We start from the raw sequence: 24,263 nt of genomic DNA on the forward strand, positions 1-24,263 counted from the left end.
TGACCCGGGTGGCTCTCTGCAGGTGCAGGCGAGCCTGCCTTCAGAAGCTCCCATATGGTAGGTGGGAGCTCAACTGTTTGAGCCATAGCCGCTTCCCCACCCCATGGTTTTTACAGCTACTTGTTAATCCAGTTAAATTGTATCATTTTCATAGTCTCCTACTGGTGAAGTGCTAATTACAATAATACATAATAATAGCAGGTAAATATTCACTGAGCATTTAGTGAGACGGTGTTTCAGGCACTGTTCTAAGCACTTCATGTTTATTAACTCATTAATCCTTACAACAACCCAATAAGGTCAAATTTGTTTTTATCCTGTTTTACGAAGAAGATGGAGGCACAGAGAGGTTAAGTAAGTTGCTCAAGGCTGCTCAGTTAGGAGGTGGCAGGTTCAGATGTTAGAGCCCGGTTCACATCTAGCTGCAGCACTGAAGCTCTTACTTTTGTTTGTTTGCAATTCAAAATGGTGCTGCAGTGAACATCCTTGTGGATAAATCTTACAGATTCTCATGAGCATTTCTAGATGAGGGAATGCTGGGCCGTAGCTCTGCCTCCATTTCAGTGAGCATTTTGGAGATGTATAAATGTCCCCAGTGGGCAGTTGTCCCAGCTAGACATCACTGTCGGAGCGTGGGGAATTAGCCTCAGTAACAGTCGCAAAGCCTTCGCCTGTCGTGTGAGCCAGCGCCATGGCGGGCGGCTGGGGCGCCCTGGCCCCACAGGCGGCGAACGCCGAGGATTCCTGTGGCCCCTGGGCTGGGCCTTCCGAGCGCGGCGGGAGGCGCGTGCGCCCTCCATGGAGGGGCCTGTTGGACCGCTGGTCCTCTGACTCGCGGTCAGTGAGGCCCCTTCCCTGGCACTGGTGGTTTGGGAGGCGACGTGGGACACCCCCTGTGGAAGTCCCGGGGCCGGGGCCACCCCCGGGCGGCAGCTCCTCGCGGCCTGCGTGAACGTGGCCTTCACCGTGCCCCCGCTCTCCTTTCTTGTGCAGTGGCGCGTACCCGAGCGGCCGCCGACAGCCTGCAGAGGTTCTCCTCGCTTCCCGCCCACCTCCCGGCCAGCCTGCGCGTCGCCAGCGCCCAGCAGGCCTTCTTCCTCAAGGAGGCCCACCAGGACCTCACCAGGAACTGCAGCCTGCAGGCGCGGGCCGAGCCCCTCTTCATCTACCGGGCCGCCGCGCCCCCGCTCGTCAATGCCAGCTACGGCCCGTTTTCCGCCGAGAGGACCGTGCCCCCGGAGCTCCTGCTGACGGCGACGCCCTTCGCCACCCTGGAGGGTTTCCCTTCAACTGGAAGCTGAGGTCCCACATCCTCGACAGCTCCATCTACTCCAACAGACCCAAGGTGCAGACCCTGTTCTACGTCACCGGCACGCGCTGGGGCGACGGCAACCCCGCCGACGGCCTGCCCTGCGTCAAGATGTTCGCGTTTCCCGAGGCCAGGGAGGTGGCGGCCAGCTGCCGGCTGCGCGGGGACCCGGGGCTGTGCGTGGCCGAGCTGGAGCTGCTGCCCGAGTGGTTCAGCTCGGGCCTGGACCTGGAGCCCGAGGAGGAGGTCCCGGCCGTGCTGGGGGACACCGCCCTCGAGCTATTCTTCGCGCTGTACGCGGCCGACGAGGCGGGGGCCTGTCCCCTGGAGGAGGACGGCAAGTGGGAGAACCACATCCTCTCGGGCCAGGAGGGCCCCCAGCAGGCGCTGCCCGCCCGCGAGAGGATCGGCAGCGTGGTGGTCTACCCGACGCAGGACGACCTGAAGTGGTCACCCGTGAGCCTGGACGAGAACCTCGTCGTCTCCGTGCCCCTGAACCTGGTCCGGGACGGCGGCACGGCCACCTTCCTGGTGTCCCTGACCAGCGGCTCCATGGCAGACCACTTCACTCTTAGGTGAGCGGCTTTGCGGGGCGGGTGGACGGGAGTCACCTCTTGTAGATAACGGATGGTCACTTAGTAAAACGGGTGTCCGTCGTTGGCTCTGCCAGTGGAGTGAGGAGACTTAGAACATGAAGTGGAGCCCCGTGCACAGCGGTGCGTGTGCCAGGGCCAGGAGACGTTCCCTGGAAAGGGCAGATGGGAAATGGACACTTCGGGCCGTGTGGGGTCTGTTGCAGCTACGTAACTGCCGCTGTAGCATGACAGCATGGAAGAGAGTGAGCAGGCCGGGTGCTGGTCACACGCCATTGACAGGTACTGATGGATGGCTGACTGTGACCCATGGGCCGTAGTGTGCTGGCCCCCAAGATAGATGCACCCTAAGGCAGATCAAGTTTGAGCTCTCGGAGTGGAGACCATGCAGGTTATGGAGCTGAGGGGCGAGAGTGGGATGGGTGGAGAAGGTTCACGGAAGTGGAGTGGAACTGCGGTTGGTGGAAAGAGGCCAAGGTGGGAGAACATGGTCCCGCGTGGGAGGGAAACCACCGCAGTGGTGTCAGGAGCAGGAAGGAGTGACGGCTTGGTCGTGGGAAAGGCAGGAAGTCGGGTATAGGGGCAGCAGGGAAGCAGCGACTGCAGGAAGCGGCCACAGCCCCTGGCGGGGGGGGGGGGGGCGGGGAACGCAGGGAGGAGGCTGAACCTCGAAACTTGGACCTCTGAGGAGGGGGCACTGTGTGCTGCTGCTGGGTCTCTGGGGTGGGAGGTGGGCAGGTGATGGAACTGGGCTCAACAGTTAGAAATACTGCAACCTAGAGCCACCCGCTACAACCAGGCTGCCCTGCAGCTGCTGGGGTGAAGGGGCCGGGCTCGGGCCATCCGTCGGCATGAGGAGCCACTGGGAGGCCACCAGGAAGGGTCTAGCCCTTCGCCCTGCTCTTGCCTGTCAGTGTCCCTCTAGCGCCACTGACTGACAATGAAACAGTGACCCTGCAGGCCCTAACATCCGGGAGGGCGGGTCCAGGAGACACAGCAGCCCCCAGGAAGAGCAGCTGTGGCGACAGGCGGGGCACTGCAGCTGACACTGGGGTCTTGGGGAGTGCAGGGGCAAGCGGATTTCTCCTGTGGAGAAGATTCTAGGACTCCAAGCAAAGGTTTGACTTGACCCTTCCTTTCCAATACCAGCCCCTTCCCCAGAATTAATGAGTTTTTTAAAAATTTACATACATATCTATCCATAAAGAAATACAGATTTGCTTTTCTTGGTGATGATTTTATTGCCCTCCTGCAATTCTGGGGCTGCATTGGCTTGCCTGGTGGTCCCCTGTGGGGTCTCTCGTGTGGCTGCAGTCGGGGCGGGGGCTGCAGTGCCCTGACAGCGCACGTGGGCTGGACGTCCACACGAGTGCTCGCGTGGCTGGGCAGGGCCGCCAGCTGGTCGCCGGCCTGCGCCTGGAGCTGTTTACCTTGGTGCCAACACATTGCTTCTTCAAGGCGCTCGTCCTTTTCAGACACAGCAGCTTGGTTCTGAGAGCGAGTGTGCCAGGAGGTTGGGGTGGGATGCTGCAAGTCTTTTTATGACCTGGTGTTCAAAGTCCCAGAGTGTGTGAACCCCTTTCTATTGGTCAAGAAGTCTCTCAGGCCAGCCCAGGTTCTAGGAGAGGTGCCATATCTTCCACCTCTTACTGGGAAGAATAGCAGGAGTTTAACTTTCAGAGTAGTGCCCAAGCTTAGCACCAACTCAGACCTCCACGATGTGATCAGGACTCAACGAGCCCTGGAAGGGGGGCTTCTCTCTCGGTGACCCAGTATTTAATTCTGTCCCCCTGCACCCCTAGCCCTCCTCGGAGCCTCTCCCGGTGTCCTTGTCCTCTTCTGGGAGTCTCTCCTTTGGGACTTAGGACATACATTTGTCTGGTCTGGTCTCCCTTCTCATTCTGAGGGTTCCTTCTCCCTGTACCCTTATGTGTCCTTTCAGGTCCTCTTCCTGTCTGCATGGCCATCTGAGTTTCTGATCAATATCATTTTCCTTGTCTCTGAAGAACTTCTTTCAACATGTATTGCAGGGCAGATCTGTTGGCAACAAATTCCCTCAATTTTTATTTGTCAGAGGAAGTCCTTATTTCGTCTTCGCATTTGAGGGTGAATTCAGCGGGTATTCCTACCTGGAGCTGGCTTGCACAGAGGCTTCTGAAGCTGGTACCCTGGGATTCTCTGCATCTGTCTGCCTGTCCAGGGATCAGGCCATGTTGGCCGTGTGGCCTCAGTTCTCAGACAACTCCGCAAAGAGGTGCTTAGAATTGATTTTTGTTTTCCGTGAACGGCATGGACACGGTGGGCCTGGGCCTGTGGGCTCTCTTAAAACGCTGTGATGCGTTTTGGGCGTGTGCCTTCAGACTTCTCTGGGAGCATTTTTATTAGATTTCCAAAGTTGATGGATTAAAATTTTAGAAAATTCCTCTATGCTTATAGTTATGTCCCCTCCTCCTAATTTGTCTTGTCTCCTTTTCAAAAAATTCATCAGATCTGTTGAACTTTATCTATTTAGTTGGCCTTTTCAAAGAAATAATGTTTGGTTTTATTGATCAATGCTTCCATCTTTCTAGATGTTTTAATTCCTTGTTTCCTGTTTTATTAAACCCCCTACTGCTCCTTTCTTTGGGTTTATTTTGACAAGTCGTCTTCAGTTCCTTCAGTTAAAGAAACTTTATTTCTCTTCAATTTTTCTTTCTTATTTTCTAATAACATATTTAAGGCTGCACATTTTCTTTTCTTTCTTTCTTTTTTTTTTGAAGTACCAGGGGTCTGGAATTGAACCCACAACCTCTCGTGTGGGAGGCAGGAGCTCAACCTCTTGAACACATCTGCTCCTTGCACATTTATCTTGAATAGCACTTTGAACACATCTCACATGCTCTCATTTAGGTCCGGCGTTGGTGTTTGCTTACAATCACCCTTTTTTGGGGTGAGCCCTAGGTTTAAGTGTTTTGTTTGCTTACCACTTCTTCCTGGAGGCTTCCATCCTCTGTCTGGGTGGCACAGCATGAGTCCTTCACTCTGAACACTCACGCCTTTGTTTGATTTGGGGATGTGCTCTTCTATGGTCTCTTTTCTTCCTTGACAGATGCCAGAACTTTCCCATCTATCCTTTATGCCTTTTTATTATCTTTTAACTTGCTTTCCTTTTGCACTTTTGTTTTATATTCTGTGGGAATTTTCCAGTCAGATTTCCCAGCTCATTAATCAACTTTTCCACCCATCATCTTTTGCTACTGAGACGATTTATTGAGTTAAAATTCAACAATTAAGTTTTCGTTACTGTTATTTCTAGTTGATTCTTAAGGATGCATTATCCTTTTGGATCTCCATGAGGGTTTTGATTATATTCCTTCTAAAGTCTCGCTCTATTTAATATACTCTTTGTTGACAGGGTTAGTTTCTCTGTTTGTTGCGTTTGGGCTCGCCGTTGTCTTCCCTAAGTGCTTGGCTGTGTGCTCATCTTTGTCATTGTGGGTCCCTACAGGAGACTTTACATGGCTCTGACTACTGACCGTGGTCAGCCTCTGGTGATTTCGGGGATGGGACTGTGGGGGCTGGGGGATGGTTTACACTCTAGGAAGGGTGGATTGGAAGGAGCGTTCTGAAGGCTTGGAAGTAAGTGTTAGTTTCCTATTGGTGCTATAACAAGTTACCAAAAACGTAGTGGCTTAAAACATCACAAAGTTATTCTTTCACAGTTCTATAGCTCAGAAGTCTAAAGTGAGTCGGTAGGCTCTGCTCCTTCTGGAGGTCCTAGGGGAGAGTCTGTTTCCTTGCCTTTCCAGTTGCTAGAGGTGGCCAGAATTCCTTGACCTGGTTCCCCCTCCCCCATTTCAACCTCTGCTTCTGTGTCGTGTCTTCCCTGACTCTGCCCCTCCTGCCTCCCTCTCAAAAGGACCCTTGAATGACCTTGGGTCCCCTGGGACAGTCCAGGGCAATCTCTCCCTCTCATGGTCCTTAACTTCCCTTCATCTGCAAAGCCCCTTTGCTTTAAAAGGTGGCAGATTTTGGGGATTAGGACAGGGACATCCCTGGGAGGCCGTTATCTGACCTACTCCAATAAATCAGGAAATCTGGAGAAATACGAGTTTGGAGATGGAAAGGAAGTGATCACATGACGTCCTCTAGGATAGCGGATGGCGAATTGCTGGGGGAATTGGCTGTGGGTGAAGGCGGGCCTGGCTCGGAACCAGGCTCTCCATCAGTGTTGGCTGCTTCCATCCGTGGGACTTTGACAGGGACTCTCACAGCTTCTCATACCTTGTGCTTATTAAAGGGAAAACACCATTCTCCAAGACAACTAGTTTTCACGAGTATTATCTGAGTTCCGCTCCCGAGGAAGTAAATCAGAATATCTGGGGTAGACCCTGGGCAGGAGCCTTTTCTGAAAATCCCAGGTATTTCTGTTGTGTGGCCAGGACTAAACCACTGCTCTGAGAGCACAGCCTGCTTCCCCTTCCCGGGAGGCTCCAAAAGCTCTCCTGCCACAGTCTGAACCCATCACTGGCCAGTTTGATAAATCGGGCAGATCGCTATAATGCTACAAATAAGTGGGAACTTTGTAAATGAACTCCAGTTATAACTACATGAAGGAGTGTTCCTGAGATGATGTCTTTTTCCTCAGTAAAGAATCCTTTGGTGAGGTGAACCAGCTGCCTCTATATGAATGATGACGATTTGTTTTTAGGATTGCAAAAGTGGGGGGACCATTGTGTGACAGGTTGATGAACCTGTCTCACAAGAAGTTTTGAGTAGCAGGTAGGAAACAGCAGATGTACCAGCTATGTGCCCTTGAGGAAGTCACCTAGCCTTCCTGTGTCTCAGTTTCCTCATCTTTGAGATGGGAATAATGATTGGACCTATCTCCTGGGGTTGTTGTGAGGATTATATGAATTATTAAAGTACTCAGAACCTGGCCTCTTAAGAGTCCTTGGTGGGAAGTGGACTTGGCCCAATGGATAGGACGTCCGTCTACCACATGGGAGGTCCAAGGTTCAAACCCCGGGCCTCCTTGACCCATGTGGAGCTGGCCCATGCATGGTGCTAATGTGCGCAATGAGTGCCGTGCCACGCAGGGGTGTCCCCCGCATAGGGGAGCCCCATACACAAGGAGTGTGCCCCGTAAGGAGAGTGGCCCAGTGCAAAAGAAAGTTCAGCCTGCCCAGGAATGGTGCCGCACACACGGAGAGCTGACACAGCAAGATGATGCCAACAAAAAGAGACACAGATTCCCGTGCAACTGACAACAACAGAAGCAGACAAAGAACATGCAGCAAATGGACACAGAGAGCAGACAACTGGGGGAGGGGGGGAAGGGGAGAGAAATAAATAAAAATAAATCTTTGGAAAAAAAAAGAGTCCTTGGTGAACGTTCACTTGTGACTGTTTCTCTGGCCTTCAGTTGACAAGGTTGTGGGAAGTCAATCCCACCATGAGTGGGGCTTGTTTTGTGTGCACAGGAACAGAGAGGTGGTTAATCAGTTGTGAGCCCACTGTGGCCCCTCTCATTATGACCCAGGTTGAGGCCCTGAATCTTTCTTGTTTGAAGGTCCACTTGCTCCGACACCTGTTAGTAGGTTCCAGGGCTCTGGCAGGTCCCAAATGGGTTGATTAGCCTGCAAGTAGCCAGGTTTCTGATGGAGCCCCTTGAGTTAGTGTTGGCTGGTTGTTGATTCAGAGCTGATTCATAACATAATGTGGACTCGGAGGTAGTCACTCTATTGGTGGATATGGAGTAGTTTAAAACCTAGTTCCTGTCCTCAGAGAACTGGGGAATCCCAGGATCCAACTCTACAGAGGTCATTTCAATACAAGGCATGCAAGCTGCTTGCTAGAGACCAAGGAAAGCAAAGATGGCCTCCACATTCCTGCCTCTCTCTACACCCTGGTGGACATACCAACCAACTTTAGCCCTTCAGTAAGTGCTCTGGCACGGCAGATGTTACTAATCAATGCCAGCACTCTCTCTGCTATGGGGGATGTTACCAATTGACAGCAGCACTTCCTCTTCCATGGCAGACATTACTACTTGATGCCAGTGCTCTCTCTGCCTTGGTTGATACTACTGATTGACTGCAGCAACTTCCTGGGCCATGGCAGATATTACTAATCTACTGCAGCACAGAGCCCACCACCCCAGGCAGCCTATTACCAAGTCACGCTGGGGAGTTGGCCCTTAAGATGAAACCTATTTGCCATACTTGGTGTAGAAAGACCATGTTGGGTGAGAAGTTTAGCGGAAAGGGAGCGGAGATCATCTGGAAGCCTTGGAGGCTGCTTGGGAATGGCATTTCAGGCCAGCGAAGTGGTGTAAACAGCACTAGCTAATATTCACCGAGGATGTAGAATGTTCCGGGCTATATTCTAAGTTCTTTACGTGAATTAATACATCAGACCCTCACAACCAACACCTCTTAGAGGCAAGTACTATTATTATCCTTGATTTTCTGAGGCACAGAGAAGTTTAGTGACTTGCCCAGGTCACAGGCTGGGGAGGGGTGGCTGTGACCTGGGCAGCAGGTTGGCCTGGAGCCTGTGCCCTTTACTCCCACACTCCACCGTCTCTCAGGGGCTCAAGAGGGCACCAGCTGCCTCCTGGGCTGGGAGTGGCCCAACTGGGCTAGAGCAGAGGCTTAATTTCGGGAGAGTGGAAGAGGAACCAGCACCCAGGTTGCAGGGGCCCTGAAGTGTTATCTTGGAAATAGCAGGCCCTCGAGTTTTTCTTTTTTACCCCATACAAGTGTAATTTTAGAGCTGAAGGGTCTCTAAGGCAGACTGCCTTGAAAAGTCAAGCATGAACTGTCAGCCTTCTGAAACAGAGCCCATGGCAGGTGGTGGAGGCAGGGGGGGGGGGCTTTTGATGTTTGGACCCCAGAGCCCTTTCTTTTGGGGAACCCTCTAGGATTTTAGATTCCTACTTGGGCTTTGGAGCTGGAGAGGCAAAGAAGAGGCAATCCAGCCAAAGGAATGTTCCCACATCTTTATTAAACTTTAGTTGTGGTGCTGTCTCAAAGGAGAAAGATCTAGTCTGGAATTTGTAAACTGGTGGCTGTAGCTAAATCCAGCCCACTGATGTGTGCTTTATTTACCTTGCATGGTGTTCTTTAAAAAAATTTAAAAGAGCTGCCAACCTCTACCAACAGGGAAATTTCACAAACCATTTTCTTTGAAAGTTGTTTGAAGATCTGGCAACATGGCAACACTGGGCTGTCATTAAAATGTGGTTTCCCTTTTGGACGCATTGTGTTATCTAGTTTACCTCAGGCCCTACCACTCCCTTTTGTCTCATGCCTAGCCCACTTTGTTGATGAATGTTATCCATCTGGCTCCTGTGGGCATTTGAATTTTGACTCCTGATGAATGGAGTACTGAAGAAAAGGGGTGTAATACTAAAAAGAGGGGCTAGATTTTGATCTCGAGGACAGACACCACTAGCTTATTCAGTGTGTGTTGTGGGGAGTTAGAAATGAGCAGTGGGCATATCACAGGAAATGAATCCCCCCCATCATCATTGGCCCTATTTACTAAATTAGTTACTTTATGTAAAGCACTTAGAAGGGTGGCTGGCACACAGTAGGTGCTCAGTAAGTTTATTGGTACTATTATTTGCTAAGTATGTACTTCTGCCAGGTGCTGAGTTAACCCTTTCTATGCGTTCTCTTGGTATTAGCACAGCCATTTTACATGCTGTAACAGTTTGATATGGTTTTGATTATGTTTGTAATCTGGTCTATTACTGGGTGTGATTGAGTTATGATTAGGGCTTTGATTGGGCCATGTCATTAGGGCATCGAGTCCCACCCCTTGGTGGGTGGGGACTCAGATAAAAGGCATGGTGAAGGACAGAGTTGGAGCTTTTGATGCAAGGGTTTCTGATGTTGGAGTTTGATGCTGAAGCCTTGAGCTGGAGCCCCAGCAAGTCAGCATGCAGAGGAAAGAGAAGCCAGCCCCAGGAGAGGACCTGAGCCAGTAGAAGAACACAGAGGAATAGAGACGGCTCCTTAGACACGGCAGAAACCCCAGGGAGATAGAGCCGTTCGCCTGATAGTCTACAACTGACCCTGTGGAGAGAGGCAAAGCCTAGAGCACCTCATAGTCCACAGCTGCCCTTGTGGAGGAAACAGGAGCTGAGCCCAGAGGAGCCCAGGAAGCCTGAACCCTGGCAGGCGTCAGCAGCCATCTTTCTCCAAGATGTGGAAATAGACTTTGGTGAGGGAAGTAACTTATGCTTTATGGCCTGGTGAGGGGGGTGGGAGGTATATGGGAACCTCATATTTTTTGAATGTAACATTAAAAAAATAAAGAGAAAAAAAAACCAACCAATTTCTGGTGTTTTGCGTCAGCACCCCTTTGGCTGACACATACTAAGTGTTATTTACATCCATTTTAGGAATGTGGAAATTGAGACCCAGAGAGGTTAGGGAGGGGTTCCTGCCTGAGACCCCACAGTGGGGGAAATAATGGAATGGGAGTGTAGACTGAGAGCGCCCATTTCCCCCACTCTGCTGGCTGCTCTGCTTGTCTAGGTGGAGACTCGACTTTATCCATCAACCTTCTCCGGGTCATCATCTAGAGCTTCGTTTTCATGCCTTCATAGCTCTATTACTTCCTGTGCTTAGAAGAGTTCTTTATTTTATGGCTGGAGGGAAGCCCATTGAAATTGTGGACCTAAATGAAGACCATCCAAAGGAGGACAGAGAGAGGCTCTTTATTCAGAGCGAGGGAGGCAACCACCATCACTTGCACTTGGCAGACTCCAAGGCAGGCCGGGGAGCGGGCAGGCTTTGGAGGGAAGGAAAGGGGAGGCTGCAGGTGGCGGGGATTGGAGGCTGGTGGCACGGGGAAGCTGGGAACGGGGTGTTTAGAAGTGGGGCATCTGCTGTGATTGGTGGAGGGAACATGCTCGGCTTTCCCTGACTGGCGCTGGGCTGGAAGCGACAGTAAGAAATGGGGAAGTTGGCAGCTGCTGACCCGGTACTGGCCCTTGTGGGCTCACAGCTGCTGAGGCTGCAGTTCAGCTCCTCTGGGCTGGTCCCTGCAGAAATGTGGGTCAGAGACGCAGCGTCAGATATTGGTCATTGTCCGTTTGTATATTTAGTCACTCAAAATAAAATAAAATAAAATTTTAAGGCCTGGGGAAAGGTCTTATTTCCCAGCATAACTGATGGTCTGTTTTAATCATGTCTTTCATAAATGAAATGTGACATATTTCATTCTGGCTCAGATGACGCCCCGGATCAAAGTGTGAATGTGAACAGGATTTGCTAAGATCTAATTTCAGAGCTGAAGATGTATGGGAAGGGGAAGATGTGTTGCTGTTCATGTGCTACTTTGCTATCTTAGGCTGCATATTATTGAGGGGCCAGTATGAACAAAAGCTGAATTTATTATTCTCTAGTACCAAAATAGATTCAGTTAAACATTAGCATCTAAATCTGACTGTGCATTGGAAAGCCTTTTAGTGAAAGGTTGTAAAATGTGGTGTGGAGGGAGGGTTGTGGGTGGCTGGGCAATGCTAGGCTGGGATCACATTAGGCTTTGCTATGGTTTCCAAGAAAGTTTGAAGTATCATGAGTTTTCCCCCACTCCTAGTATCTCTAAGGCTGAGAGAGATCCCGGAAAACTTTGTCCCCATATGCCTCATTTGAATATGAATAATCTTAATGCTTAGGTATTTTTTTTTAATTGACTTTAGTTTTTAGAGCACTTTTAGATTTACAGAAAAATTGTTAGCTTATACAGAGAGTTCCCAAATACACCCCTGCTCAGCTTCCCTCATCAGTAGGCTTGTGCATTAGTGTGGGATATTACAACTGATGGACCATTATTGATAATGTTTTAGTAACTGAAGATCAGAGTTTATATTAGGGTTCACTCTTTATGTGGCACAGTTCTTTGGGTTTTGAAAAATGTCGTGTGTCCACCGTCACAATGTTATACAGAGCAGTTTCACTGCCCCCCCAACCCCCTTTACCTCACCCCTGCATTCTACCCACCACCCCACATCCCTGGCAACTACTGATCTTTTTAGTCTCTCTAGTTTTGCCTCTTCCAGAATGTCATTTAGTTGGAATCGCGTGATATGTGGCAGACAGGCTTCTTCATTTTACAAAAGGTTCTTCCATGTCTTTTTGTGGCTTGATAATATTTCATTGTATGATAGATGTACCACAATTTGCTTATCCTTTCACCTTTCTTTTGCATTCACCATTTCTATTCATTTCCATACATTTCCAAACAACATTTAACAATTCTGCACAGATTAAACCTCAGCTTTCCATTCTCTGACCTCATTCTATTTTTTGGTGATTTATATTCTAGCTAATAACTCCACGAGATTGCTCGTTATATTCAGTTCGTAATAGCAAAATCATACAATATGTGTCCTTTTGTGTCTGGCTTGCTTCACTCAACATTATGTCCTCCAGGTTTGTTGATGTTATCATTGCTTCACGACTTTATTTCTTCTTACAACTGGATAATATTCCATTATGTTTATACAACACAATTTGTTTATTCATATTTCAGTTGATGCTCGCCTGGGTTGTTTCCATATTTTGGCGATTGTGAATAACGCTGCAATGAACATCGGTGTGCAGGTGTCCATGTCCCTGCTCTCAGTTCTCCTAGGTATATACCTGGTAGTGGTATTGCAGGGTCACATGGCAGATCTATATCTAACTTCCTTAGGAACTGGACCAAACAGTTCTCCACAGTGCTGTATACCATTCTGCATTCCCACCAGCAGTGATTAAGCATTCCTATCTCTCCACATCCTCTCCAACACTGGTAGTTTTCTGTTTTTTCAAATAGTGGCCATTCCACAGTGGTGATACTAATATTGCATTGTAGGGAAGCGGGTGTGGCTCAAGTGATAGAGCTTCTGCCTACCATATGGGAGGACCTGGGTTTGATTCCTGGGGCCTCCTGGTGAAAAAGGAGAAAGCGTGTGTGCACGGCGAGTCAGTGCCCGTGCAAGTGCCCGTGTGGTGAGCATGTGCCCATATGTTGAGCACAAGTGCCTGTGTGGTGAAGCCAGTGCCCACATGAGTGCCCGTGTGGTGAGCCAGTGCCTGTGCAAGTGCATCACACAGCAAGATGACGACACATCACAGGAGAGACAAGAGGAGAGTCAAGGTGAAGCACAGGAGAGACCAGGAACCAAGGTGGTACAATTGACAGGGAACCTCTCACCACATCAGAGGTCTCCAGGATCAAATCCTGGTGAATTCTAGAGGAGAGAAAATGAGAAGAGAAGACAACATAGACAGCAAAAACAGCAGGGTGGGAGAAGGGGAAGGGAAAAAAATTAATAAGTAAATCTTAAAAAAAAAATCTCATTGTAGCTTAGATTTGCATTTCACTAATAGCCGGTGATGTTGAACATTTTTTTCATGTATTTGTTCACCGTTTGTATTTCCTCTCTGGAAAAATGTCTAATCAAGTCTTTTGCCCATTTTTAAATCAGGTTGTTTGCCTTTTTATTGTTGAGTAGTAGGATTTCTTTATAGATCATGGATATTAGACCCTTGTTGATTGTGTGATTTTCAAATATTTTCTCCCATTGAGTACCCTCTTCACAAAGTCATTTGAGGTACAAAAGTGTTTAATTTTGAGGAGGTCTCATGTATCTATTTTTTCTTTTATTGCTTGTGCTTTGGATGTAAGATTTAAGAGACCCCAACCTACCACAAAAACGTGAATATATTTCCCTACATTATCTTCTATGAATTTTATGATCCTGGCTTTTATGCATAGGTCTTTGATCCATTTTGAATTGAGCTTGTATAGGGTGTGAGATAGGGGTCCTCTTTCTTTCTTTTGGTTATGGATATCCAGTTCTCCCAGCACCATTTATTGAAGAGACTGTTCTGTCCCAGTAAAGTGGACTTGGTAGTCTTATCAAAACTTAGTTGACTGTAGAGGTGTGGGTCTCTTTCTGAACTCTGAATTTGATTCCATTGATTAAGGTGTCTATCGTTATGCCAATGCCATGCTGTTTTGACCCTTGTAGCTTTTATAATACACTTCAAGGTCAGGAAACATGAGTCCTCCAATTTTGCTTTTCTTTTTTAGGATGTTTTTGGCTATTTTGCACCCCTTTCCCTTCCAAATATATTGGTTATTGATTTTTCTATTTCTGTGAATTAGGCTGTTGGAATTTTGATTGGGATTGCATTAAATTGGTAAATCAGGTTGGGTGAATTGACATCTTCATGATATTTAGTCTTCCAATCCATGAACACAGAATATCCTTCCATTTGTTTATGTCTTCTTTTTGTAGTGTTTTGTAGTTTTCTGAATACAGGTCCTTTACATCCCTGGTTAAATTAATTCCTAGATATTTGAGTCTCTTATTGCTATTGTTAATGGAATTTTTTTTCTCCTTAGTTTGTTTATTGCTAGTGTATAGAAACACTACTCATTTTTGCATGTTGATCTTGTATCCTGCCACATTGCTGAACTCATTTATTAGCTCTATAGCTTTCTTGTAGATATTTTGGAATTTTCTTGATATTAGGTCATGTTACCTATGAATAGTGAGAGTTTTACTTCCCCTTTTCCAAGTTGAATGCCCTTTATTTCTTTTTCTTGCCTAATTACTCTAGCTAGAGCTTCTAGGACAATGTTAAATAACAGTAGTAACAGTGGGTATCCTTGTCTTATTCTCAGTTTTAGAGGGAAAGCTTTCAACCTCTCCCCATTGGGTACAGTAGTGGCTGTGGGTTTTTCACAAATGCCGTTTATCATGTTGAGGAACTTTCCTTTTATTCTTATCTTTTGCAGTGTTTTTATCAAGAAAGGATGCTGGATTTTGTCAAATGCCTTTTCTGAATCAATTGAGAGGATCATGGTTTTTTTTCCCCTTCAAATTTGCTAATATATGGTATATTATGTTAATTGATTTTCTTGTGTTGAACTACCCTTGCATACTAGGAATAAAACTCACTTGATCATGAGGTATAACTGTTTTTATATGCTGTTGGATTCACTTGGTAAGTAATTTGTTGAGAATTTTTGCATATATGTTCATTAGAGAGATTGGTCTGTAACTTTCTTTTCTTGTAGTATCTTTATCTGGCTTTGGTGTTGGAGTGAGGTTGGTTTCATAAAATGTGTTGGGTAGTTTTTCCTCCTTTTCAATTTTTTGGAAGAGTTTAAATTGGATTGATATTAATTCTCCTTGAGATGCTTGGCAGAATTCACCTGTGAAGCCATCTGGTCCTGGACTTTACTTTGGTGGAAGATTTTTTTTTTTTTTTTGAATATTTATTTATTATTATTATTTTTTAATTACATTGAAAAAAATATATGAGGTCCCATTCAACCCCACCGCCCCCGCCCCCCACTCCCCCCACAGCAACACTCTCTCCCATCATCGTGATACATCCATTGCACCTGGTAAGTTCATCTCTGAGCATCACTGCACCCCATAGTCAATGGTCCACATCATAGCCCAGACTCTCTCACGTTCCATCCAGTGGGCCCTGGGGGGATCTACAGTGTCCCGTAATTGTCCGTGAAGCACTATCCAGGACAACTCCACGTCCCGAAAACGCCTCCACATCTCATCTCTTCCTCCCGTTCCCCACACCCAGCAGCCCCCATGGCTACCATTCCCACACCCATTTCACATTTTCTCTGTGGACATTGGATTGGTTGTGTCCATTGCACACCTATGTCAACTGAGGGCTTAGATTCCACATGGGTACTGGATGCACTCTTCCTGCTTCTAGTTGTAGACGCTCTAGGCTCCATGTTGTGGTGGTTGACCTTCTTCAACTCCATGTTAGCTGAGTGGAGTAAGTCCAATAAGTCAAAGTGTAGGAGCTGAAGTCTGTTGAGGCTCTGGGCCTGGGTGTCATATTATCAGTCCAGAGATTCAAATCCCCTACATATATCTTAAACCCAGCACCAACTACAATTCCAGTAAAGTAGCATGAAAGTCTTGTGAAAAGAGATCCCCTCTGAGTCCATTTCCATCATGCAGAAACACCAGCTCCAAAGAAGGGCCATCTGTCATGGCAGTGAACCCCTTCTGCCATGACCATAGAACCCGTGGGTCTCTTTATCCCTCAAAAGAACCAATACCTGGGGTTGTATCTACCTTATCTGTCTCTTAGACTCTGTTCAGTTGTACATAGGGGTATTCCTTCTGACAACCTCCAGACTCTTTTTTAGAGACTCACAGCCTTATAATCTCATTTCTCCTTTCCATTTCCCCCTTACATTAGGTCAAACCGCTTCCCGAAGTCATGTTATTATATGTAGACAGGTATATTCTGCTGTTCCGCATTGAATCTTTAATTCAAGGTCATTTTCTAGTTGCTTCTTCAGCTGGTATGTGGTAGTGATCCCTCGGTGCCAGGGAGGCTCATCCCCGGGTGTCGTGTCCCACGCTGGGGGGAATGCATCACATCTACACGCTGCGTTTGGCTGTGAGAGTGGCCACATTTGAGTAACATGAAGGCTGTCAGGAGGAAACCCCCAGGCACAATGCTACTCTAGGCCTTGTTTTTATTGCAGGTGCATAGGCTCAAAAGTGTAGCCATTAGTATCAAGAGCCCACTGTTGGGCCCTCCTTCCTTCCTGGTTCTTGCCGTTGCACCTGGAGGATTGCCGCTGCTCTCCCAGGGCCCACAACAGTGACCCCCCGGCCAGGAGCCCAGTACCCCCCCAGCTGTTGTTTTTAATTGTTTCCACTATGAGTATATATAGACATTACCATATACCCTGGGCATGTGCCCTGTATAACTCCCTGTCAACCATATATATCTTGTCAATAACATCCCATATCAGTATTCCTCCGCTGCCATTGTTGAACCACTCTGTGATCCAAAACTTCCCGTAAAGTGAATCCCAACATAATGTCAGCTTCAGAAGAGTCTTAGATCACCAAAATTCATATATACAATATACAGTATTTCCCCAGATCCACCATAAAACCTTTTCCCTTCCACAGCAATAATCTTTTAACTTATTCATATCATATTTCCTGAAACTGATGTACAGATTCCAAAACTATAGTTTTCAAACAAGGTAACATTTGTGCTTACTATGTGGTCCATACTTTAGGTTGTACAGTTTTCTAAATTTTTTAGTTATCCTATGTTTTGTCTTATGGTTTTCATTGTTAGTCTGTCGTCCCCTATATGTTTTTGGTGTAATATTAGCTGTTTTATATTCATCCTCGTGTACTCTCACATAACTCCTCTTTTGCCCCCTTATTTACCTTTGTTCTATCCATTGCACGTCCATTTTCCCCTCCCCTTAGGGCCCACAACGCCTGCCAATCTAATGCCCTGGGAGCCGTCCTTTCTCACGAGAGATACAGTTCTCTCTATTCGACGGCATTAGTCTTCCCCAGGATATGGGTCCACCCCACCCAATGGTAGAACCCACCTTGGCAAAATGAGCCTTCAGCTATTCCCTCCGGAGTCCGTCCCGCATCAGACCATACCCCCTGAGTGTCCTAACCAGGTGACCCTCCTACTTATACTTTGATACTTTTTACTCAACATTTAGTTCTCAACGAACTTCTGGCACTCTCCCATGTTTGTATGTTGCCCCTCCCTCCCACCTATTTCTTGGACCATATTACCCCTCTTCCCATCCCCAGCCCCCCTCAAACCCAGAAAACCCCACCCAAAGGTAACCCCTTGCCCCCATTTTGTCCCTTCTTTGTGCTCATACTGACCCCCAGCTCATCACAGATTCCACCCCTACAGACATTAACTCACATCCTTCCTCCACCCCCCGATTTCCAGTAAGCCACTTTTCCAGACTCTAGCTCTCTGAGGCAGTTAACTTATTTCATATCATTGAGGTCATATAGTATTTGTCCTTCAATGCCTGGGTTGCTTCACTTAACATAAGATTCTCAAGGTTCATCCATGTTATCACGTGCGATTGTAGTGTATTGGTTCTTACAGCTGAGTAGTATTCCATTGTGTGTATATACCACATTTTATTGATCCACTCATCTGTTGATGGACTTTTGGATTGATTCCAACTTTTGGCGATGGTGAACAATGCTGCTATGAACATTGGTGTACATATATCGGTTTGTGTCCTTGTTTTCAGATCTGATGGGTATATACCCAGCAGTGGTATTGCTGGGTCATATGGCAAATCTATGGATAATTTTTTGAGAAACTGCCAAACTGTCCTCCAGAATGGTTGGATCCTTCTGCATTCCCACCAGCAATGGATGAGTGTTCCCCTTTCTTCACATCCTCTCCAGCATTTGTATTCTACTGTTTTTTTCATGGCTGCCAATCTTATGGAAGTAAGATGGTATCTCATTGTAGTTTTGATTTGCATTTCCCTGATAGCTAGGGATTTGGAGCATTTTTTCATGTGCTTTTTAGCCATTTGTATTTCTTCTTTGGAGAAGTGTCTGTTTAAATCTTTTTCCCATTTTTTAAATGGGTTGTTTATCTTTTTGTTTTCGAGATATATGAGTTCTTTATATATGCAAGTTATAAGTCTCTTATCAGATATATGGTTGCCAAATATTTTCTCCCATTGTGTGGGTTCCCTTTTTACTTTCTTGACAAACTCCTTTGAGGTGCAGAAGGCTTTAATTTTGAGGTAGTTGGTGGAAGATTTTTGATGACTGATTCTATTTCTTTATTTGTAATTGGTTTGTCGAGTTCTTGTATTCCTTGTAGAGTCAATGTAGGCTGTTTTTGCATTTCTAGGAATTTGTCCATTTCATCTAGGTTGTCTAATTTATTGGCATACCATTTCTCATAACCTCTTATTCTTCTGTAATATTTCTGTGGGGTCAGTTGTAATGCCCCCTTTTCTTTCCTGATTTTATTTATTTTCATCTTTTCCCTTTTTTCTTTGTTAATCTAGCTAAGGGTTTGTCAATTTTATTGATCTTCTCAAAGAACCAGCTTTTGGTTTTGTTGATTTTCTCTATTGTTTTTTTGGTTCTCACTTTTATTTATTTCTGCTCTAATCTTTATTATTTCTTTCTGTTTGCTTTGGGGTTGGTTTGCTGTTCTTTGTGTACTTCCTTCATGCGTTCAGTTAGGTCTTGGATTTTAGCTCTTCTTTTTAAATATAGGTGCCTAGGGCTATACATTTCCTTCTCAGCACTGCCTTCACTGCATCCCATAAGTTTTGATAAGTTGTGTTGTCATTTTCATTCCTTGAGATATTTACTAATTTCTCTTGTAATTTCTTCTTTGAACCACTGATTATTTAGGAGTATGCTGTTTAGCCTTCATGCATTTGTGACTTTTCCCCTCTCCTGCCTATTACTGATTTCCAGGTTCATTACATTATGATCAGAGAAGGTGCTTTGTATAATTTCAATCTTTTTATATTTATTGAGACCTGCCCTGTGGTCTATCCTGGAGAAAGATCCATGAGCACTTGAAATGAATGTTTAATCCACTGAATTTGGATGCAGCATTCTGTATATGTCTTTCAGGTCTACCTCATTTATCATATTGTCTGAGTTCTCTGTTTCCTTATTGATCTTCTGTCTAGTTGTTCTATCTAGTGACATGAGTGGTGTATTGAAATCTCCAGTGATTATTGTGGAGATTTCAATTTCTCCTTTCAGTTTTGCCAAAGTTTGCCTCATGTATTTTGGGGCACCATGGCTAAGGCCATAGATATTTTTGACTGTTACTCCTTCCTGATGGATTGTCCCTTTTATTAGTATATAATGGCCCTCTGCATCTCATAACTTTTTTGCATTTAAAGTCTGTTTTGTCTAATATTAGTATAGCTACCCCTGTTCTTTTTTGATTACTGTCTGCATAAAATATCTTTTTCAAACTTTTTACTTTCAGCCAATTTGTATCCTTTGTCTAAAGTGAGTCTCCTGAAGATAGAATATTGATCGCTCATTTTTTTGATCCATTCCATTAGCCTTATCTTTTGATTTGGGAGCTTAATCTATTAACATTCAATGTTATTACTGTAAAGGCGTTCCTTTTTTTTTTTTTAAGATTTATTTATTTATTTAATTACCCCCCCCTCCTCCGGTTGTCTGTTCTCTGTGTCCATTTGCTGCATCTTATTTCTTTGTCCGCTTCTGTTGTCGTCAGCGGCACAGGAAGTGTGGGCGGCACTATTCCTGGGCAGGCTGCATTTTCTTTCGCGCTGTGCGGCTCTCCTTACGAGCGCACTCCTTGCGCGTGGGGCTCCCCTACGCGGGGGACACCCCTGCATGGCAGGGCACTCCTTGCGAGCATCAGTACTGCGCATGGGTCAGCTCCACACGGGTCAAGGAGGCCCGGGGTTTGAACCGCAGACCTCCCATGTGGTAGACGGACGCCCTAACCACTGGGCCAAGTCTGTTTCCCAAGGTGTTCCTTAATTCAATCATTTTACCCTTTGGTTTTTATATGTCATACCTTGTTTTTGTCTGTCTTTTACCATTTGATTACTCTTACATTTCATTTCTACATTTTCCTCCAAGCCTCTCTCCCTTATCTTTTCTTTTTGGGCTGCAGAACTCCCTTTAGTGTTTCCTGCAGAACTGGATTCTTGTTTACAAACTTTCTTAATTTCTGTTTATCTATGAATATTTTAAACTCACCTTCACATATAGACATTTTTGCTGGATAACGAATTCTTGGCTGGTGTCCTAAGCCCTAGCACAATTTTCTGGATAGTTTCTGCCTGTCCTCTGGCTATTTTTCTGGAAGAGAAGTGACTCCTGTGCCTGTCTAATCTTCCATCTTCCTGGAAGTCCTCTTATACCTTTTGAATGACATCTTGTATGCTTCCATGTTTGTCAATTATGAATAAAGCTTCTAAAACATTTAAAAAAATTATTTACCAACACTCTATACCCACCAAGCAAAAATTCCCCCTTCTCTACTTCTTCAACCCCTGGTACCCTCTAATCTACATTCTGTCTCTGCACATTACCTGTTTCTATATATTTCATATATGTAAGTGATATCACATAATATTTGTCCTTATATCCTGTGCTTATTTCACTCAGCATGGTATAAACATTTTATTGCTTAGTTAAAATTTCACACTTAAAAATTGCAATCTGTTTGATGAATGTTCCCCAAGTGGCACCAAAATTTCAGGACTTCTTAATTTTTTTTCCAGGATAAAACTCAGATTTCTCTTGAGGAAACTTCCTGTCGACACAGATGCTCTGAAATCTGCAACCTTGGAGCCCAAGTAAAGTCTAGATCTTAGAGTTTAGATTTAGGTAGAGCTTAGGAATGAAGGCAGGTGGTTATTTCTTGAACAAACCTGTACCTGCACAGCATGTTTACTGAGTTCCAAATGTAATCGGCAGCATTTAGTGAGTGTGTTTCCATTAATTAGCACACAGTCCTTACCTCCAAATCTGCCTTGTTTTCCCTCCCAGAGGCCTAGGAGCCTGTGAACCCCAGTGGAGGCTGCCGGGGAGTGGGCGCAAATTGCAGATGTGTGAGGCTTCTCCACAGGGGATTCTGGTCTGCTGCTTATAGCTTGATCTTGGGTCACAGCTTTGGAAAACTGGAGTGTGCCTAGATAACGGTGGTGATGGATAAGTTAGCAAACATGTACTTGGTACTAAAGTGCTGTCCTGAGTAGGTTAGATGTGCTATCACTGTAACCTGGCGACCAGGCGAAGTGGTCGGCATGATTATCTTCAAGGCTGTCGACAGAGGCAGAAACCAGCCTGCCCCTGGGCCTGTGCCCTTGCGGGTCTTCCGGGGCCCCTTCTCTGCTGCTTTGGGCTGCCAGTCTCGGGAGCTCCTTCCTTCTCCCTGGGTGGGCAAGCCCCCAGACCCAAATGCTTGCCTGGCACTTCTCCTTCATGTCCCTCATGCCTAGTTCAGTCCTCTACTCTCCTCCTGCTGTCTGTAGGGCCTTTATTAAAAGTGGGATTTCAAATTTCAAAAATAATACAGAAAACATTCTCTTTGCAAAAATAAAACACTAAAATAATACAGACAAGGCCAATGCCCATTTTGATAACCCCTTTCCAGCCGGATTGTTCTTCAGAAGTAGCCAGCCCAGGAACAGTTTAGTGTTTAAACTTAACAGAGCTTTTTCTCTGTACTGTCATTTGCAAATATAGTTTTGTATCCTGCTGTCAGTAGCATTACTTTTCTCATCCAACAATGCGGTAGGAGAGCTTTCCATGCCACCGTGCCTAGGCATAGCACTTTCTTTTTATCTGCTGATACAGCTGCATTGTAGGCTATTGAATTGCTCCCAAGTTGATGGTGTCTTAATTTCCAGGGCTGCTGTAACAACGATCCACAAGCTGGGTGGCTTAAAACGACAGAGAATTATTATCACAGTTCTGGATGCCCTAAGTCCAAAATCCTGGTGTTGGCAGTGCGACACTCTGTGAAACCTGTAAGGAAGAAGCCTTCCTGCCCTCCCCGGGTGGTGCTTGGCTTGTACGCACACCCCTCGTCCTTGCATCACCTTCTCCTCTGTGTATCCTTCCCCTTCTCTTTTCCGTATAGGAACAGCTGTCATTGGACTTAGGGCCCACTCAAATCCAGGGGCACTTACCTTAATTATACCTGCAAACACCCTTTTACCCAGTAAGCTCATGCACACAGGTTCCAGGGTGTTAGAAAGGAAACTCAACGGTAAGAGAACAAAAGCTCACCCTATTGTGGAGGAGAAAAGAATTTTATTAACTATCTTGCAAGAATGGGAGCACAACCTGGATAAAATGGCTGGCACGCCAAATAACTAGTAACAATTTTTATACCCTAAGCCCAAAATGCAGGTCCCTCCCCTGTTCCCAAATGGTTGGGTGCTACAGAGGTTACAGGCTGTCCAAGCGTCCAAGAGGTCTAACTAACTTACATGGGTTCCTCTCTTAGTTACCACTCCCATTCCCTGTATTCCAGTGACTTGATAGTTGGTGCCAGTTTCGAACTTGGCACTGCCTTTGAACTTGACTCCACCTTTAAATTTGGTGCCACTTTCAAATTTGGCACCGGAACCATTAGAGCCCTTTTCCCTCCTTACTTTAACTGCAGAGCTGGTTTTAGCTTCACCTTCTTGCAAAAGCTAAATTTAACCCTTTCCTTACCGAGGGAACGTACCTTCTGGGGACCACCACTCACCCCGCTGCAGGGGCAGTTAGGAGTTAGGTCACGTGTCTGTTTTCATTGGTACACCATGTGGTGCTGTGCAGGCATCCTCTACCCTCTGCCATGAGCCTGAGTGGGCATTTCTCCAGGGTGGTGTGGCTTGGAGCTTGGACTCTGGGTTCAAATCCTCATTCTGCCACTCACTTGCCCTATGACCTTGGGTGAACCCCATGACTTCTTTCTGCCTCGGTCTTTTCAGGTATAAATGAAGGTTATAATAGCATCAATCTCAATGGGTTGATATGAGAATTAAATGAATTAATGCATCTAATATACTTTAACAGTGCCCAGCCCAGAATCAGCCCTCAATAAATGATAGCATAAATGTTTCTTGTTGATTGTTACTATGATTATACTTCCACCACTAAGGGCCAGAGGGTTGCCCAAAGTACCGTAACTAGCTAGAGGCCATAGTTCAACTAAGACCTACACAAAACCTGGCCCAGGTTCTCTTTACTGTAGGCCATCACTATCCTTTAGAAATACACATGAGCTATAGGTGTAAATAAAATATTTCCAGTAGCCACATTTTAAAAAGTGAAAAAGAAATAGGTTAAAATTAATTTTAATCATATATTTCATGTAATTCAGTATACCCCAAATATTATCATTTCATTATGAATCAATATGATAACTACTAATGAGATAATTTGCATTCTTTTTTTCCATACTAAATCTTTGAGGTCCTGTGAGTATATTTTACACTGATAGCCTTTCTCAATTTGTATGCTAAATTTTCATTGATAATAATGGATTTGTGTTTAGATTTTATAAAATATGCTGTTGAAAAAGCAGATTGAAAAAGCATGTATTCAAGTTGTTATAAACATACTTAAAATTTTTCCAACAATATCGGGTATCTGTTTTTACATTTAAATGGATTGAAGTTAAATAAAAATTCAGTTGCTCAGGCTTACTCGCCACAGTTCAAGTGCTAAGTAGCCACATGTGATTGGTGGCTGCCAGATTGCATAGTGCAGCTCTCTAACAGGAATCATCACACCTTCAATGGGGGAAGGGCTCTGAGTTCTAAAATCACAGAAGGTTCTGCAGGGGCAGAAACGCACGTCCTGTTTTATCCCGTTTCCCTGGAAAGACTGGCTGTCAGAGCCAGCCTGGCTGCTGCGACATCTTTGGATAATTGTATGTGTGTGCATATGCGTGTGTTCATGTGCTTATGCCGTGTACGTGCCTGCTTATGTGTATGCGTGTGTGCATGTGCATGCGTGCATATGTGTGTGCCAGAATTCTTACTGGACC

General features: G+C 45.8%; 1 pseudogene; it reads left to right on the forward strand.

The window, feature by feature from the left end:
- Window positions 1-691: 691 nt before the first annotated feature.
- LOC101432720 (transmembrane protein 132B-like) overlaps window positions 692-24,263 on the forward strand; it is a 253,068-nt pseudogene continuing 229,496 nt past the window's right edge.

The sequence above is a fragment of the Dasypus novemcinctus genome, chromosome 6, assembly GCF_030445035.2.
Source record: "Dasypus novemcinctus isolate mDasNov1 chromosome 6, mDasNov1.1.hap2, whole genome shotgun sequence".
Lineage (NCBI taxonomy): Eukaryota > Metazoa > Chordata > Mammalia > Cingulata > Dasypodidae > Dasypus > Dasypus novemcinctus.